Here is a 16952-nt window from a genome sequence, read left to right as displayed (position 1 = left end):
AAAAAACTCCAAATGGTCTAACTACGCTTCCGATTAAAATTCATTTTCTTATTTTTCTTTTCTTTTTATAATCTATTCAAGAATAGGAGGTCCAAAAAATCCATGAAATCTACAAAAAAAAAAAAAAAAAAAAAAAAAACCCTCCTTGGCCAATGAAAGTCAAATCAAAGAGATACCAACTTCCAAAAAAAAATTCCTTAATTTTCCCTTGTTGACATAAATACCCTTCAATCAAAAGTTTACTATATCATTTCTTGAAGAAATCGATCCAATTATAGATTCAATTGCTGGACCAAGCCATTCAAACTCTAAGTATTCAAAAATAATAAAAAAGATGTTTGAAAGCTAACCAAAACAGATATTGACCAAATTGCCCCTTCATCCTTAAAGTAAAAGTATTATGTTGCATTAGTCCAAAAAAGATTAAAAGATGAATCGCATCTTTTTGCCGTACATATTCAACTGCAAAATATTTATCACGCCCAATTTCATTTTCGAATGAAATTTGATTGAATAATAGAGGTTAAGAAGGGTGGTCTCTTAATTTTGGTGAAGTGGTCTATTTTTTTCTATTCGAAATCTTATGAATCATGATTATTTGCAAAAAATCGACATGATGCTTCGGCATGTAAGTGTGGATGTTACCAAAAAACAATGAATGAAAGTTGATAAGTTCAAACAACCACCATACAAATGTAGGACGATCAATAAAACAGAGACTCAAAACGAATTTAACAAATCCATATTGAAACTTAAGAGTTATAGAATTGTCAAATTGGACGAATTTGACTATTGCTCCAAATTAAACAAAATCAGCAGGCCACCATCATGTATAACCAAATTTTCCTTTTCAATGGTGATCAGCCTAGGAGACTAACAGATATGAGAAAAGTGAGGTGCGAAAGAAAAGGTTGGGGTCTAGGTGGGGTTGCTTCCCTTAATTTCAAAAGTAACAATCACTACAAAATCTTTGTGTGCCTCTATAGAATCAAGTATGCAACTTCTAACATAGTTCATTATGAGACGTAGCGTGTTCCACCTGGAACTTTGTAGAAAGTTTGAGGATAAAAAGTAAATCCTGATCTAGAATAGACTATAAACACATAATTTGGTTTACTAAGCTTTCCAGGGGGTTATACTCTGGCATAGGAACACCAAGTTGAGAATAATGCGATTTCTCTTTGTTGCATTCCGTCATAACAATCGAAAATATATGAGTTTATTGAAATCAAGAACTACTTACCAATTGCGAGATAATAAAGATAAAAACAACGTCTAGGGTTTTTCGCTTTTTTGGTTCTAAGAGAGAATGAAGAAGATACGACGTCATGGAGAGACAATGTAGAACCTATACACAAATCGACAGAAACATGAAACAAAAAATATGGAAACAGAGAGCTGGGGTGATGGAGTCAGAGCCATGGTTAAGAGGAGAGGTTGGGCACTGGAATAGCATAGTAGTGGCAGTGGAAGCACGAATCAAAAGGTTTGTCATTTGTGTTCATGGTTTGAAAGAGAAAATAAAAAATGAGGAACTTAAATGGTTGTTTAGCCTTTTAAAATATGGAAAGTTGGAAACCTATTATTCCATATCATTTTCCTGATTTTATGCAATTACAAAGTATAACATTTATGGCAATTGTTTTAATTTTATTTGAAATATATGGATACAAGATAACCATAGTCGCATACTAATTTTTTAGACAGGAAAAAAAACATGGACAATGATGATGTCAGTAGAAAGATCAACAGGTGGAAAAGTTATGATTGAAAAGCAATGAAGGGTCATTATTTCTTCATTTTAGAATTTAGGTTTCTCTTTTAATAATTATTAAGATTAAGATTAGGATTTACAAAGAATATATTTATGGGATAAGATAGTTGCCGATTAGTTCTTAAACCATCCTGCTGCTTAAGTTCATAATTCTCAGTTTTAATCGGTAAATCGTTTCATCTCGATTTTGTTTGTTTATCACTGATTAGATATGATTTGGATTTGGATGTTAATGTTTTCATCTTCTTTTCCTATTAACTTCGGTCTAGTGGTCGAACACTAGAGGGACAAAACAGTATTACAGTAGTTTCGTATATACTCAACATTAACTTTTTTATAATGCACTGCCCTCTAACTTTGATTTTATGTGTCAATAAAATTATGCCGACGTACAAAGTTGGGATTGATCCATATGATTGTGATTTAGCTTAGTTTTTTTATTTTAGGTTTTAATAGTTTAGATTAGACAATAGCCAAGTATTTAGCAATTGGAAGATGATTACATTTTTTTTTCTTTTCTAATAGTTATTGGAGTATTCAGATTAAAAATGTGGATGTAATATTTTCCCAAAATCTCCTTTGGTGGCTGCTGGATGACATCGGCTACAAACAAAAAAAACCATAGCTTTACGTCCTCAACATAACCAATTTTGACTTATTTATTTAGTTATACAACAAAATACGATATTTATATGCTCCCATAGTAACTATTTAATTTGCATCATCCATCTATTTGAATCACAAACTAGTCTAATTGGTACACATTTCATGGTTTGGGGATTATTATAGACATATTTGCAGAGCCGATTCTGAGGATTCAAATGCCCAGGACGAGCCGTAAAAAAATGCCCTTAAGCCCTAAGGGGTGACGAATTAAATTATATAAACTATAGTTTTGTTTTTCTCATGTGAATGTGTGAATCATAAGTTATTTAGAGCAGCAAACTTATCTTCAAATCACAAGGTGGTCGTCAGAGTTTTCTTGGTGCGTCCTCTGGTGGTGTGTCTCTTGCGTGATCGAAAAGCAAGGACAGACATTGGAATTAGAGGGGCTGCAACTAAAACTACAAAATAAAAATCATATAAAAAACTTTATTTTGTTCAAAGTTATGAAATATAAAGAGCTCTTATAGTTTTTTTTTTGTTTATTAATCCACTTTCTAACAATTACCACTAGTTTATGAATCTAAATTAACAACTACGACTCTTAGTTGATTTTCTTATCATTTCCTTCGGAAGCAAACCTGTATACTAATCTAATTAAAACTATATGTCACTTCAAATATGACAATTAAATAATAAAACAAAGTGTAAATAGAAAATTAAATGAATGAACAAATAAACGGTTTACATATTTATTGATATTATTAAACAATTTAGTAACAAATACATATCCATTTATATGCTATGCAATAGGCAATTAGGCATCTATGTAAAAAAGTAACAGCTAGAATGTACTCTGAAGTGCATAGGAAATAGTTCTCTGATATAAAAAACAATCTAAAAGGCCTAAAATGTACTAGACCTAACTGTGTACTCTTCCTTATAATATATGTCATATTGCCAAAAATTAAACCCAGAAGCCTCTCACAAGAGAAGGATCACGATGCAAAAAAGAGGGAAAAGAACATGTCTTTGGACTTAAAGTGACTGAGGATGCAAAGGTGAATGGTGTGGAAGGGAGCTATTAGGTGTTCAGGTGGTCGGAGAGGTTTGCTCGAGCGGTGACATGGTTCAGCGACTTGGAAGAGGCTGAGAACGTAGATGACACTTAGAGGAAACTGACAATGACGGAGACGACGGGAATTGAGAGGACGAGAATGCGGTGAGGTTAAGAGATTCAAGTTTTGTGTTATAATTTTGAGACATTTTAGCTTTTTTTTTCTTCCATTTTTGTTTTATGGCTTTTAAATTGTTCAAAATTTGAAATTCTATGTTTAGTAGATCACGTTATCTTCCACTTAATGTTTATTGGTATTTTTAAAAATTCTACTTTTTTATTTTTTTATTTTGTGATTTCACAATTCTTTTCAAGTTCTTAAAATCTGTCAATTTTTCTTCAACAATTTCGAAGTTATCCAAAAGTCTTCATTCCTTCATCAAATTCTATAATATACAAAAAAAAGTGCCCCTAAAGTTTTTGGGCCCTGTTTAAATGCCCAGCCCCTACCCTGCACCGATCATGAATATTTGTTGATATGACACCCACATAAAACTTCTTCGATTTTAGGTACGTTTTGCATCTTTTTTTCATTAAATTCGATTATGTTAGATGTTAATGTTTGGTCATAAGCTTAATTTGTATCTTATGTGGAAATTGCAAATGCATGTGTAAGTCCCCAAAATTGCTTGTGTATCAATCAGATCCAATTGATGGTGCGGAATCCCAATCAATTTGATGATGTCAGATCAAAATGGAAGAGAATGAGAAGAAGAAGAAGATGAATCTATGATGTATTAATGAAATTGAGTGATGCTCCTTACAATAGATTCTCTCACACACACACTTCTTCTCTCTAACTTTCCATCTCTTCTCTAGCCTTACACTCACATGTACTCCTCACCCTATATATATGAGACATGGGCCACCAGCAGCACATGAGTGTACAGCTGCACGTGCGTGTTCGGCCGCACACACATGTGCAGCCGTACACAGCCACAATATTACATATTATATTATAGAAAAAATATATTTTCCTAAAAAAGTAAAGTATAAACCAATAATTATGACCCAACAATCTCCCCCTTGGTTTATAGCTTTCTTTTCTAAATGACCCAACAAGCTCCCCCTAAAAAGTACCTGACTTTTCTTGTCAATCTTCAATGGGAGCTTTGGCTTCAACTTTAATCTTTGATTTCTTCACAACTTCAAGATGAACTTGATGAATCTTCATGAATGACTTCATCTCGAGCGGTTGGGCTTTTCTTCAAGATTTGACTCTGAACGCACATTGGGTGAGGAGGCTTGATGAAAAGATTCTTGAAAGATAGCACTTTCAGCTTGAGAATCTTCAGAGAGAACAACGGAGAGAAATAATCTTCTGGATCACTTCAACAGGTTGATAGATAGCAGCAAATTGATTGAGAAAGCTTCAATGCAATCTGTCACATCATAAAAACGAGTTTTTGATTGAGTTTTGGAGCAAAAAAAGGTGAAAAACGTCGTTTTTTTCGCGAATCTGTTGAAGGTGTGCGGCCCGGTTGAAGGTGTGTGGCTCGGTGTGTGCAGCCAAGGTGTGCGCCTCGGAGTGTGCGGCCTCGGAGTGCACGTGTTCGGTGTGCGGTCCGGGTTTGCGGTCTGCAGCTTCGCGTGTTCGGCTTCGCATCTCGCTTCGTGGAGTCCTCGCATCGCATTCAAAGCCTCTTCCTCGCAGCAGCGCGCCTTTATAAAAAAGGGGGAACGAAATTGTGGTGCCGGGGATCGAACCCAGGACCTCTTGATCATTGCCACAGCACCTTAACCAACTCGTCTAGGAGGCTACTTGCGTCATTTTCCGGAACTTAAAATATAACTCGTCCTTTTTCGCATCTAATTTCGCAAATTGACATTTTCAACCCCAAAATTCAAAATTTTATTTTTAAAAATCCATTTTCAACCCAAAAAATTTAGTTTTTAAATTTTAACTTTTATTTTTGACTTTTTACATAAAATTTTGACTTTGACTTTTAAAAGTTGACCTTTGACTTTAAATTTTGACTTTCTCGTTTGACTTTTAATTTTTCAAATTTGGCTTTTCGGTTTGACTTTTGAGTTTGACTTTTTAAATTTAACTTTTAAGGTTGACTTTCTCGTTTTTTACGTCAAAGGGCAATTAAAAATAAAAAAAAATTAAAAATTAAAAAATTAAAAAATAAAATAAAATAATGAGTTCTTCAAATATCAAGGTCAAAGAGGTAAATGAATCCGGTTGCTCTCCATCTTGTGTTAAAACTATTAATTTTTTACGAGAATCAATAGATTTATTAAAAAGAGAAAATGAGGACCTCAAATACGAAGGCTATACTCTTAGGAAAGGACAGAAACCGTTAAAAGCTCAATTAGAAACCAAAATCAAGGATTTCCGAAAACTCCAAGAAGATTACAGCAACAAGTGTGAAAATTATGATCACATTAAGAAAAAATTTGCTGCTGTAACAGAAGAACTTGACGCTTTGAAAATAAAGTGTGGAAAAACAAATGTTAGTTTCAAAAATTACACTGCGTCAAGTAAGACAGTCGAGTCCTTAGTAGAAAATCAATTGAGTTTTAAAGATAATCAAACCAAGGGTCTAGGGTATCACAGTGTGCCACCTCCTTTTAATCACAATTATAACCCACCCTTTGAGACCAATAAGGAAGAAATGCCTACTCAGTATGGCCAAACCCCTGCTCCAGATTCAGTAAAGACTGAACAATCAGGGCAAACTGAAGGTGTTGAGACGAAAGATACTAATGCTTCTACTTCATGTGCAGGCAAAGTAGTAGAAGAAGAGAACAAGGAGAACACTATTGAACAATCCAATGACTCCTTGAACTCTGAATCTGCTGCTTCGAACTCAGTTGCTTCTGATCAACCTGCTGTTGAGAAATACTGGCCTCCAAAACAAGCGAAGCCGACGGCCTGTTGCAATTGTGCTTGTAGGAACAACCAGAAACAAGGCAATGATACGCCACCAGGGGCAGGAAGAAACAACTCCACAGTGAAGAAAAAGACTTGTTTTCACTGTGGAACACCTGGACACATTGCCAGAAATTGTCCTAATCGAGCATATGTTCCTTACTATGCACAAGGCTGGCAGAACGTGCCAAGAGGGAGATTTTCTAAAAGAAACCCCTCAAGGTCACATTCAGACAATGGTGACTGGAACGCGCAGAAGGCCAAGAATTCAACTCCCAAGGCCAAGAAATCAATTCCCAATGTCAAGAAGGGAATGCCAGCCAAGAAGTCCAATCCAAGAGATGATCCAGTGAAGCCAAGACCGGTTAGGTCAAAGTCATCTCGACGATCGGCTTCAAGTTCCAAAGCAAGTACTGAGCCACCCATCAGATCGAAAAAGAAATGGGTTAAACCCAACTACAAATAGGTTCCAAGGGCTCACTCTCCCAAATCTTCTAACGCTTCTAATATTTTTACATCTTCTGTTTGTGATAAGCATGACATGTCATGGGAGAGAGTATTGTGAAAAGATGACAAAGGTTAACCCAGTTTCAAAATGGATTGGGTTCCAAAGACCAACTGATCCCGCTCTGTGTCGGAGCAGCTATGGAGGCATATCATCAGACTTCGGTTTGTTGGTAGTGGCTGTTCCTGGCACTTGATAGGGGACATCTCTCAACTGTACAACATTCAGACATTTGTTTGAGAGTATGTGTTCTTTGCGGGAAGGGAAGAAAGGAAGTGATCACTCACGGTGTTTGTGCTTAATGACATGAAGAATTTTCGGATCTGTTCTGAGATTACGCGTGCTGTTCTCAGACCTTCTGGATGCAAATTCAATCGGTGACTTACGGTTTGAGTTTTCTTCTCTATACTCCTGAGTTTTTCTTAAGTTGATTTGCTTTAAAGACAAATTTTTGTTTTAGCATAGTTTAAATTTGTGCATTTACTTTCGTTTCTCTCCTATGCACAAATTTAGGGGGAGAAATAAAATCAAAACAAAAATTAGAAAATTTTAAAAAATAAAAAATAAAAAAAATAATAATATGTTGGTTATGAAATGTGCTTGAGGGAGATGTTTTGGGAAGTGATATTAACAAGTGATAACGGGCAATCTGAGTCTGCGTAATGTACCCAAAGTTGAAGGGTCTATGCTCTAGTTTGATGCGTCGGTAGGCACGAAAGATTCTAAATGGACATGACTAGGCAGAGTTGAACTTAGGAAATTTATAGACTTGATAAATCTTAACCTAGTTAGATCCGTTTAGCCTGACAATACGACGCTTGGATAGGTTGAGCAGGGAGATATATATGGGAATCTACTCGTCACAATAAATGAACCCGTATTTGGAACAGTGGTTTAGCTTTTCCTCGATGTGCGGATTATGTCCTTAATTCCGGTATTGATGGGGCGACTGGTAAATTCCGATGAATTAGGTATGTAGAAAATTATTTTCTTTCTTTCTTACTGTTAGTCATATGTTGCCTCCTCTGCGTGATTGGAAGAGATCCGACCTGGACTGCAACATATGCAAATCTATTTCTCTGCATATTATCTCTATGAAATTCTTCTTATCTGTTAGCCATATGCTGTCTCCTTTGCGTGATTAACAATCCGACATAGTACACAGCATATGCAACCTTCTACTTATCAATCCCTCTAAAACTATAAGTGATAATAATCTGAATCTATCTTCTCTCCTAATGATTGTTTGCTCACCCGATGTAAGGAGTACTCTGAAAGTCTTTGATTACTGGGGCATATCAGGAAGCAGGAAACATGTTCCAGTACAATTAAAATTGAACACTCAATGATTGTCTATAGATCTCGCTGCTCAATTTAGGTGGACAACAATATCCCTGGTCGTCGTCAGCTGAATGGTCCTTAAGATATAGTATCTAGAAACTTAGGATCAGATATAATATCTAGGAACTTAGGATCACATTGTCTTGTCATTTATAGTATGTCCTAATTTTGTCACAATTTTTCGTGTTTAAGTGGACAACAATACCGGCGATCCACCAGACAAAGACGTGAAGATAGAAGGTATCGACAAGCGGATAAAGGTTGTCAAAAAAATTTGATCCCAAATCATTCTTAAAGTTAGATGTCATTTTATTTTTGTTAAATTTGTTCATAGTTTTCCTCTATGTACAAATTTTAGGGGGAGAATTAAAAAAAAATCAAAAATCAAAAAAAAAATAGAAAATTAAAAAAAATAATAATAGTGTTATTTCTATTTTTTTTTTTTTTTGAAAATATCAAAAATCCAAAAATATTTTTTTGTGTGCTAATTTTTCTTTTAGTTTTGTTTTGTATTGAAAAGTGATTTCAGGTGTAGATGAGAGTCGTGGAGACTGTATCGAGATTTCTGAGCCAAAGCTTCATCTGTGAGCATCGAAGAATTTTCATTCGAAGGAGCGAGAAATGAAGATTATTCTTTAAACATTCAATCTGTCAACCCCAGAAGCATGGTGAAGCTGTACTTGAAGATTATGTGACAGATTGCATTGAAGCCTCCTCAATCAATTTGCTGCTATCTATGAACCTGTTGAAGTGATCCAGAAGATTATTTCTCTCCGTTGTTCTCTCTGAAGATTCTCAAGCTAAAAGTGCTATCTTTCAAGAATCTTTTCATCAAGCCTCCTCACCCAATGTGCGTTTAGAGTCAAATCTTGAAGAAAAGCCCAACCGCTTGAGATAAAGTCATTCATGAAGATTCATCAAGTTCATCTTGAAGCTATGAAGAAATCAAAGATTAAAGCTGAAGCCAAAGCTCCCATTGAAGATTGACAAGAAAAGCCAGCTAATTTTTAGGGGGGGCTTGTTGGGTCATAATTATTGGTTTATACTTTGCTTTTCTAGGAAAATATATTTTTTCTATAATACAATATGTGTGTGCGGCCGCACACCCTGTGTACGACCGCACACACATGTGCAGCTGTACACTCGTGTGTTGTTGGTGGCCCATGTCTCATATATATAGGGTGATGAGTGCATGTGAGTGTAAGGCTAGAGAAGAGAGAGAAAGTTAGAGAGAATAAGTGTGTGTGAGAGAGAATCTATTGTAAGGAGCATCACTCAATTTCATTAATACATCATAGATTCATCACCTTCTTCTTCTCATTCTCTTCTATTTTGATATGACATCATCCAATTGATTAGGATTCCGCACCATCAATTGGATATGATTGATACACAAGCAATTTTGGGGACTTACAGCTGGAATGGCCAAGACAAGAAGTATGACTAGGAACCAGGACCATGATGATGATGATGCATCTAGCAAGAAGAAGATGAAGACGTGTATCTTCTGTGTAGGAATTGCTAAGACAAGAAGTATGATTAGAAACCGAACCCATAATGATCCATCTAGCAATAAGAAGATGATTAATAAGACTTGTGACACTTGGTCATATGTCAACCATGATGTGCTTTTATAATTATGATGCAACTTGGAGTCGATGATTATGTTTCATTCGGTAGACTTTGTAAGTCATGGAGATTACTCGAAGTGTGTAACAAGAACAAGTTCATAGTGTCCAGACCACCCATGTCCATATCTATCCCTACTGATGATGATGATGATGATGAGAAAAAGTGCCACTTAGAGGACTTTGAAGGAAGAAAGTTCAAATTCATTCTTCCTCATTCTACTGGAAGAATTTGTATTGGAGAAACTTGTGGTTATTTGATTTTGTGTGGTAAGGGATACTTTTAGAGTCTAGATTTCTATAGGTTTCAAATTTCTTGTGACTTTTTTTTCTCTATCAAATATTTACTGAATGGTTCGCTTATGTGTTTCAATTGAATACAAACTGGAAGAAATGACTTTAACTGACGCCATGAAAGCGATGTAAGATTTGAGTTTTATATATTATTTAATCTGATTTGAGTTTCGTTTTATGTACTATTTAATCTTTCATTTTACATCAGTTTGTATAGGATGGTATTACATTTCCTCTTAAACTGTGGACTCCTTTCACTTGTTGCATGCCAACCATTTGCTGCTGGGGCCAATCTCGACAATGTACCAGCTGAAGGTAACTTGTTCTTCTTCATTTCTTTTCAAAAACAGAGAGGTGATGTTTCCGATTTCAGATTTGATTGACGGCTATATTTCACTTGAGGACCTGTTTGAAGCTTATTTTCTCCAAATTTTGGCAAGAGGCAATGTGGGTGGTAATGTACGAGAAGCCATCGTTGGTGGCGTTGCAGATGAAAAGGTACCATAAGCTGGTGGCACGGCCGGTGGTGGCGCTGCAAATGAAAGGGTACCCGGTGGCGGGGATGATGGTGAATCAGTACAAGGAATTCAAGAAAATGTACAAGAACCCGCCGGTGCTGGACGTCAAGACAACCTCAACATCCTCGCCGAGTACGCTCACATTGCCGTCGTTGCTCGTGATGCCGTCGAACGTGATGCCGCCGCTCGTGCAGCCGCCGCCGAACGTGCCGTCGCCGGTCCCCTGAGAAGATCCCTTCGACAATCAAAAAGAAAAAGGGATTCTGATTTTAAATACGACAACGATTGATTATAGACGACATGACTTAATACATTCAATTCTTTTTGAATGTTGAAATGCATTTAGAATTGTAAAAATTGTTTGGAATAAAAGAACGATTTCATTTTTGGATTTGTTAGAAATCTACCCTACGCTACTATATCAACCAATTTGCAATAAGAAAGCTCTTGACACTCTTGCTGATACTGGAAAAATAACATTTTAACATTTAAAGAATATGGAAAACAGAAAATATACCTTGCTAGGCAAGATGAATTCCAGATTCCAAACACTGAAGAGCTTAACCAAATGAAGGAAAACACAAAATATACTCTTCTCTCTCAGCGTACCCATCTGACTAAGGTCACTCCTTAGTGTCACGGGATGAATCGCTCACCGTGTTCCACTTAGTGTAACTTCGACTAAGTCAGGCTTCAACACTTCTAAGAGATGTATAAACGATTAAGTAAGCAAGAGAATAAGGCTTTCAAGATTTACAAACGAAAGATAACTTCTATTATGAGAGCTTAAGAGAATACAAGGAAGCTTTCCGATGATTTGGGAGCAAATGAGCTCCTCCCTATTTATACTTGTCCTCCCCTTCTAAGGAAGTTTCTAGATATTACTGCATTAGTCCTATATTCATGACTAATCTAGATTATTCTACAAGCTACATGTATTTACAAGTCTCCATGAAATGTACTAAATTATTCTTCGATGTCCTAGAGAAATCTAGGACGTTCTAGGATCTACTGGTCTTTACTTGAGAGTTCTCCCATGTTCTCGAGTGCTCCGGAAGATTCTAGATACTGTCCGTGACACCCTCCCCCACCAAAGTCCTTGATGTCCTCATCAAGTTTTAATTTGGTAAGCATCGATCTTGTCACGGAACTGCGATAAATCTTGCTCTCGCTCCCAGCTAGATTCGCTCTCGGGGAATCCTTTCCATCGCACGTAATACTTTGTCCAGTTGTGCGATCCTATTTTTCGAATTACTCTGTCGGCTAAGATTTCGTCCACCTCCTTATCATATGAGACGACATTGGCGACTGGGGCACGGTGTGATTCACTTCTAGATGGGTCTTCCTTGTCTCGATTGTATTGTTTGAGGAGACTTACATGGAACACAGGGTGTATCTTCAAGTTTGATGGTAACTCAAGGTTGTATGACCGTGTCTCGATCTTTTCAACAATCTTTTAAGTCCCCTCGTATCTTCGAGTCAAGCCCTTATGTACTTGTCGGATAGATTTGAACATTCTTTGGGGAAGCTTTACCATTACTTCGTCCCCTACAATGAACTCTCTGGGCTGCCTTTTTTCATCCGCCCATTTCTTCATTCGTTTGGCTGCCTTATTCAAGTAAGACTTTGCTATGTTGAGTTCTTCATTCCACCCTTTTGTGAACTTATATGCGGGAGGGCTTGATCCTTTGTAGCTTTTAGTTAGTTCGTTTGGTGTTAACGGTTGTTGACCCGTAGCGAGTTCAAAAGGACTCCTTCCTGTAGCCTCGCTTAGTTGTAAGTTATAAGAAAATTGAGCCATATTTATTAACGTGGCCTAATCTCGTTGGTTCGCACTCACAAAGTGCCTTAGGTAAATCTTGAGCAAATGATTCACCCTCTCAGTGTGGCCATCAGTTTGAGGGTGAAAACTAGTCGAAAAGTGAAGATCTGATCCCATGAGTTTAAATAACTCTCTCCAAAACTTTCCCGTAAAGCGAGGATCTCTATCACTCATAATGCTTTGTGGGAGTCCCCAATACTTCACAATGTTCTTGAAGAATAGTCATCCGACTTCTTCGGCCGTGCAATCTCGTGGGGCGGGAATAAATGTTCCATATTTTGAAAACCGATCTACAACTACCATTATGGAGCCGTATCCTTTGGACATCGGTAATGTCGAGATGAATTCCATCGATATACTCTCCCATGGTCGTTCGGCAATCGGTAGTGGTTCGACGAGCCCTGACGGTTTTGCTTGTTCCACCTTGTCTTGTTGGCATATAAGACAAGTCTTCACGTATGCATCCACATTGCTTCGCATACTTGGCCAGTAATAAGATCGTCCTATAAGTGACTTTGTACGATGGGAGCCTGGTTGTCCAACCCACTTAGAGTCGTAACATTCCTTCAGGACTTCACGCCTTAAGTTGTCCCATTTTGGAACATACATCTGGTTGCTAACTGTGAGTAGGAATCCTTCTTCGACCCAAAATTTTCTTGTCATGCCTTCTCTAACCATCTCCATCAAGTTCTTAGCTAGTGGATCGTGGCTCAACCCTTCTTTTATTCGATCGCCAAGGGTACACGTTGCCAAGGTAAGAGTTGCTAGTTCTACCTTGCAACTTAAAGCTTCGGCAACAATGTTGGCTTTCTCGGGTTTGTACTCCATGATATAATCGAACTCAGCTAGAAATTCTTGCTAACGTGCTTGTTTCAGACTGAGTTTCTTCTGATTTTAAAAGTAACTAGTGGCCACATTATCAGTTTGAATTATGAACCGGCTCCCAAGCAAATAATGCCTCCATACCCTAAGATAATGGATGATCGTTGTCATTTTCTTATCATGTACAGGATACCTTTGTTCTGTCTCATTTAATTTTCGACTTTCGTAGGCCACCGGATGTTCTTCTTGAATCAAGACTCCCCCTATCGCAAATTTGGATGCGTCTGTTTGCACTAAGAAGGGTTTGGAGTAATCTGGAAGCTTCAAGACAGGTTCTTTCCTGACGGCATTCTTTAAATCGTCAAATGCTCCTTGACATTTCTTGGTCCATTCTCATATTACTTTCTTTTTTAGAAGGTCGGTTAGCGGTGTAGCTCTAGCCGAGTACCTTGAGATGAATCTACGATAGTAGTTTATTAGGCCCAAGAATGATCGTAAATCGGAAACATTCTTAGGTGGCTCCCATTCAACGATGGCCCGTACTTTGCCTTCATCCATATGGATCTTTCCGTCAACAATCTTGTGCCCTAGAAATGATACTTCAGGTTGGGCGAAGGAGCACTTCTCCATCTTAACATATAGTTGGTTTTCCTTGAGTACTTGGAAGACCAAGCGTAAATGGTCAACATGCTCTTCCAATGACTCTGAATACACCACAATATCGTCCAAGTACACCACAACGATTTTATCCAAGAAGGGATGAAAGATCTTATTCATTAAGGTGAAAAATATGGCAGGTGCGTTGGTTAATCCAAAAGGCATGACTAAGAACTCGAACGATCCGTACCTGGTTATGCATGTCGTATTTGGCTCGTCGTGGACTGCTATGCACACTTGCCAATATCCAGATCTCAGGTCTAGCTTTGAGAACCATCGTGCCTTTACTAGTCGGTCGAAAAGATCTACTACTATAGGAATGGGCTATTTGTTTTTTACCGTTACTTTTTTTAATGCTCGGTAGTCGATGCACATTCTTAGACTACCGTCATGCTTCTTTTGGAACAACACTGGTGCTCCGAACGGTGCCTTTGAAGGTCTTATGAATCCGACGTCTAGCAGTTCTTTCAATTGTCTCCTAAATTCTTCTAACTCAGGGGGTGCCATTCGACAAGGCCCCATCGCCGGTGGTCTTGCTTCCGGCTCCAACTCTATCTCATGATCTACCTCTCGCCTAAGTGGTAGATTCTTCGGCAACTCTGGCGGCATCACATCTTTGAATTCTTCAAGCACATTCTTTATCTCTGTGGGTACTTCTATCTGGGGCATGTGGTCGTTCTCTTTGAGTGTTGCTAAGAAAGTTATTTCACCATTTCAGAGTCCCTTATTAAGTTACATGGTTGATAGGGTTCGAGACTCCGTCTTATTTCTTTCTATGGGTATAATATGTATTTTCGAGCCCTTAGTTATACGCATGGTTTGTTCTTCAAACGAGAAAGGACGTACTCATCTAGGAATTCCATTCCTAGCACTAGTCGATAATCATCCATTGGCACTATTGTTAAATCGACCGTGCTTGTCCATCCTCCAATCTCGATCGGAATTCCATGAGCAACCCCAAGGATAGGTTCGGACGGAGAGTTTACTGCTTTCAACCAGCCTATCTCTTTTGTATATTGAATATTCATCTTCTTGGCCTCGTTTTCAGATAGAAAGTTATGAGACGCACCTGTATCAATAAGGGGTTTAACATGTTCTTCGTTTAGCTTGGCACTGGCGAACATTAGACCACGTCCCTTTTTTCTATTCGCCCTTTCCTCCTTAACTTCTTCTTTTGCCACAGAGTTGAGAAGTCGCATTGAGCTTAATTGAGCTTCTTCATTTTCATTTTCAAATACCATGGCGTTGAAGCTTTTCTTTTTCGGGCAGTCCCTTATTAGATGGGGTCCGCCACATAGATAACACTTCACCTCCTTTCGGGATCCTGCGTCAACCCCTTTTCCTTTTAAAGTTAAGGGTTTGGGAACGGGCCTATCCTCCCTTTGTGGCGGTCGTGGTGTGGGTTTATCTCCTTCACTCTTCCTTCTGGCTGGAGTATCTCTTCGAAAGTCCATAAGATCTTCTACCATAGCTATTGCTTCATCGACATCTTGGACGTTCCTCCTCTAGAGCTCATTGTAAGCCCAAGATCGTAGTCCGTCTTGGAAATAAAACTGTAACGCCCGTAGATCCGGGCTAGTCAATTTAGAGGCAATAGGGGTCGAAAACAACTTTTCGACAAAAGATTATTTAGAATAAAAAATTTGAACCAAGTTGTAGTATATGTCACAAGGTTTCCGTACATATAAAGAACGCCGAAATCCGAGTTATAACGAAGAAGTTATAGCTCGTCGAAGTTTCGCGACGAAACCGGCACGACACTGGGAAGCGTAAATAGTGAATTTACGATAGAGCGAGATTTAGTCTTAGAAATATAAACAAAAGTCATAGAGTATGTTAAACTAAGAACATCGATAAAAAGAACGCCCAAATCTGACTTCGTATGAAGAAATTATGATTTTTCGAAGTTTCGGATTAGCGGTGTACAGCCCGAAATTCGAATATTAGATCGAGTGATTTTTAGCCGACACGACCTAAACGAGAATCAAAGATCTCTATAAGATTAGCGTAACGATAAAAAGATGGGCGAAAACGGACGTCGGATGAAGAAGTTATGAGAATTTAACAGACCAATCCTTTCCCGGCCTGTTAATAATATAAAATTTAAAATCGAGTCAAAATTAGCCGACATAGTCTAAACGAAAGTTGTAGAGTACGTTCTCACCTTCGCGTGGATATAAATAACGTCAAAAACGGAGTTCGTACGCGAAAGTTACGAATTTTTAAAGTTGGAAAGTGAATTTACGAAGCCTGTTATTCGATCGATGACGTGTCCGGATCCTAGCCGCTGCTTGTTGATCACGCTTCGCCTTCGGATGTTGACACCTGTCCTTCGAACACCCAGCGTAGCCAAGAAGCGCCTCGCGTACGAGGTACGCCCCGTGTGCGAGGATGGAGCGCTGCGCGTACTCTTTCTACTTGGTCCAAGGAGTGGCCACGATGCACCACCAGCGAAGCGACGCATGTCGTACGGAGCGAGCCTTACGCCCAGCGTAGCCGAGGACTACGCCCAGCGTACGTCCGAGGCCTCGCCTATAAAAGGGAACCGAGGGCTGCCTCCATTTCTTCACTCTCTCTTCAATTTCTTTCTCTCTCTACAACCCCAACCCCCCCCCCCCCCTAAACCCTAGGAAAACCCCCTAGCTCCCGAGAGAAGCCCCGAGGCTCCCGGAATCCTGAGAAAAAGGAGTCTTTTGGTTTCGAAACGCTGCTCCAATTAAGTTCTGGTTTTCGATAAAATTCTCTGTAAGTGTGCTACGCTTACGCAATTTTTAATATAGCTTTCAAATAATTATAGGAATGTTATTAGGTCCTTAAAATAATTATTTAGGCTATTATTATGAGTTATATTGAGTGTTACTAACGCTTGTATAATAATAATAATAGTCAGACTATTAATTTGTTGCGGTTATCGTTAGACTAAACCCTAGTGGTATTGATACTAGGTTTTATCGAAGGAAATTGTTTTGAGAGTATCGAAGCGATGTCCGAGT

The sequence above is a fragment of the Lactuca serriola genome, chromosome 8 (assembly GCF_051521515.1).
Source record: "Lactuca serriola cultivar US96UC23 chromosome 8, Lser_US96UC23_V15, whole genome shotgun sequence".
Lineage (NCBI taxonomy): Eukaryota > Viridiplantae > Streptophyta > Magnoliopsida > Asterales > Asteraceae > Lactuca > Lactuca serriola.
Note: the sequence above shows the minus strand (reverse complement) of the source record.